We start from the raw sequence: 3,807 nt of genomic DNA on the forward strand, positions 1-3,807 counted from the left end.
AACACAAAGCTCGGTGCCACCCTGGAGTTGCTGCAATGGAAGGCAGAGGCTGGTATATGTGACAAGCCATTTGAGAAGTTACTGAAAATAATGAAGAGGAGGTTTCCAAAGAATAACGAATTGCCTGACAGTACGTACGAAGCAAAGAAGGTTCTCTGCCCTCTAGGATTAGAGGTGCTGAAGATACATGCATGCATTAATGACTGCATCCTCTACCGCGCTAAGTATGAAAATTTGGAAAAATGTCCGGTATGCACTGCACTTCGGTATAAGATCAGGCGAGATGACCCTGGTGATATTGAGGGCGAGCCCCCTAGGAAGAGGGTTCCTGCCAAGGTTATGTGGTATGCTCCTATAATACCACGGTTGAAACGTCTGTTCAGAAATAAAGAGCATGCCAGGTTGTTGCGATGGCACAAAGAAGACCGTAAGAAAGACGAGATGCTGAGACACCCCGCTGATGGGTCGCAATGGAGGACAATCGATAGAGAGTTCCCGGATTTTGCAGATGACGCTAGGAACTTAAGGTTTGGCCTAAGTACAGATGGAATGAATCCTTTTGGGGAGCAGAGCTGCAGTCATAGCACTTGGCCTGTAACTCTATGTATCTATAACCTTCCGCCTTGGTTGTGCATGAAGCGGAAGTTCATTATGATGCCAGTGCTCATCCAAGGCCCAAAGCAACCCGGCAACGACATTGATGTGTACCTACAGCCATTATTTGAAGAACTCTTACAGTTGTGGAGCAAACCAGGTGTACATTCATAAGTACTTTATTCAAATTCAATATTATATTTGTTAGTTTGCATACGATGCCGCGGCCTCCGCGTCCTGGAGCTAGGACAGTTTTAGAGGAGATGCAGCAGATGGGGGAAGTCCGGGACTGGGCTCCGCCGGGGTGGCACTGGGAGGTGTTATCTTCCGGGGCGCGCACCTTGGTGCGGAATCCGGGTCCCGTCGTCGACCCGGATATTCTCTGGTGGAGGTCCTATGGGCCACGTTCGTTTCAGAGGGAGCCGGCCCCGCCGGAGGAGGTAGCTCAGCGCATTGAAGCGGAGGACCAGCACGTTCGCCGTTACATGTATGCGTTAGACAACATGTATAGGGGCGGATGGAGCGTTATGCAGGGATCTCATGTTAGCTATGCTCCCGTTGTTGTTCCGTGGCTTTGGGGGCACACCCAGCGCGGCTCAGGACCCGGTCGGCGCCCTCTAGGACCCGGTCTGCGCGGTTGAGTGTTTGTAGTAGTGATTGATGTATTATCGATCTATGTATGCATGTAACTGCAATATCTGCTTTCAGCACTATTATTGATCATGTATTGAGCATTATTCTTAATTACTTGTAAGTCTTTGTAGAAACTTGTAAGTCTTTGCAGAATCTAGCTTCGTTGTGTTTATAGCATTAGAATAACTTTTAAGTCTTTGCAGAAACTATGGAAAGAGACCTAGAACAAGAATACCTCGTCGAGGAGATTATCCGTGATGATGACGATATCACCTCTCTTTACCTAAACCAATCCGGCGAGGGAGACGAGCGAACCCGAGGAGACGGCTCCGATGAGGAAGATGATCAAGACCACCGTGGAGACGGCTCCGGTGAGGGAGAAGGTGACGACTGCGAGGGAGAAGCTCACCACGTCGAGGTGTATATATATTAATTAACCAAGCCTACAGATATGTGCATATACATATATTAACGTTGTTTCTTCTTTTAGACCTCCCAATCAACACACTCTATCGGCAGAACTAAACGAGGCGCGGCCAGAAAGATGGAAGACCATGAAAGGTGCATCATCACGGAAATCGCTATAGACGGCGAACCGATTTCTCCCAAGGATCACGCAAAAAAGTTTGTAAGTCAATGCGGAGTTATTGTTAGGGACACCATCCCGATCACCACTCAAGAATGGAAGAAACCTGCAAAGGAGGACGAAGGAGTTACTTACGTCGATACGAGATCCAAAAATCTGATGTTTAGGAAACTCATGGTAAATTTCACATTTCCGGAGCCACCGACTACGATAGTGATAATAAAAGGCCAGACCCGGAGGATCCAGAGCTGAATAGCATACAACGAAGAGTCAAGAAGTGGGCTCTTAAGAAGATGGCAACGCAGTTCAACGACTACAAGAAGAAATTGGACAACTCCTTTGTCAAGAAAAAGAAGACTCCAGATTTCAAGGGCCCCTATGAGAAGATAAAAGACCACCGGGAGGCATTTGTGAAGTACAAGACATCGGAGAGGGCAAAGACAAGGTCGACACCAACAAGAAAAATGCTGCTAATAAGATGTACTTCCATACCATGGGGCGAGGAGGCTACAAGGCTGGCAGACCTAAGTGGGAGAAATGGGAGAATGACCTAATTAAGAACGGGATCCAGCCAGAGGTACGGAAATGGAACCAGCGGTCAAGGGATTGGTTTTACGCGCATGGGGGCACGTTGGACGCACAAGGGTTCTCGCATATATACACAAAGACATCGGGAAAACCCACTTCCCATCGAAGCCTTTAGAAATGCCGCAAAGGAAGTTGAAGAGGGGAAGTTCCGTCCCGAAAGAGAGAAGGACCAGCTCACACGCGCCCTTGGGAATCCCGAACACCTGTGACGAACACGAACCATACCAGGTGGCAAGCCGTGGTGTATTGGGTTTCTGCAGAAACGAAGAAATATCCCGATAGAAGCCGTCGAGGCAAAAGGATGTGGTTCAAGAACGCGTTGCTAAGCTAGAGGAGCAAGTGAGGATGATAATGTCGAGCTCGATCCACAGTCACCCAACCTCAACCTAATCCGCGGATAGAAGAAGTTGCATTTGATGCTACCGGCCAGGGATCTCAGCGGAAGAGCAGCGTGGCTTCCACGGAGCTGCTCGGTGATGATGCAGATGTGGATCCGCAGATGGCTCCTCCCTCCCCTGTGGATCCGCAGATGCCTTCTGATCTCTACCCTGTGGACTTTATCACAGAGTCGACACCTTGTGAGCTACATTTCCAAACGATGGGCTACTTAACGCTCAAGGCGGCGATCGGCTATGTCTTACCGCCGCACTCGATCAAAGATATCACTTCAAGCCGGTTCCACCCGGATACGCCGTTGCCGGGTGGATCAAGTTATGGATGGGTATGGGCCGCCGAGGCTTGACCACCCCGCCGGTGAAGGGGATTTGCTAGAGCTGGGAGAGGCCAAGAACACTACGCTTCTATGGCGAAAGGAATTCATTGTGATTCCGGGTTGGAAGGCGCCAACAAGGTCTCCACCGAGCCGCATTCTCCACCGATGCAGCCGTCTCCAAGGCGTGAGCCTTCCCGCCGGCGCGTGAGCCTTCCCCGCCGGCGCGTGAGCCATCTCCGCCGCCGCGTGAGCCTTCCCGCCGGCGCGTGAGCCATCTCCTCCGCCGCGTGAGCCTTCTCCGCCGCCCAAGTATAAGAGGAAAATTAGGCGGGCCGCTACGACACACTGAGTCGTAACAAATCACCGAGACGCAAACAAGAGCCCCTCCCAAGAGTGCCTAAGGTTCCTCCCAAGAGACCTTATGACTATACAGCTTGAGGAAAATGCCAAGATCGTAGCTGAACAAAGCACAAGCAACAAATGTTGAAACTTAAAAGCCCCACTTGAGCCGGAGCCAGCTATATCTCTGGAAAAGAAGTTGAAACCGCTGAAGAACCTTCATCAACCCGAGCCAAGTCTTTCATCGAACTATGACCGGTCTATTCGCAAGTCAAATGTGTTAGCAAAAGAGCGGTGGGAAAAAGTAAGGTAGATGGGAAACCAGTTCCCCAGCTTGGAGCCAGAAAACTCGTGC

The sequence above is a fragment of the Lolium perenne genome, chromosome 4 (assembly GCF_019359855.2).
Source record: "Lolium perenne isolate Kyuss_39 chromosome 4, Kyuss_2.0, whole genome shotgun sequence".
Lineage (NCBI taxonomy): Eukaryota > Viridiplantae > Streptophyta > Magnoliopsida > Poales > Poaceae > Lolium > Lolium perenne.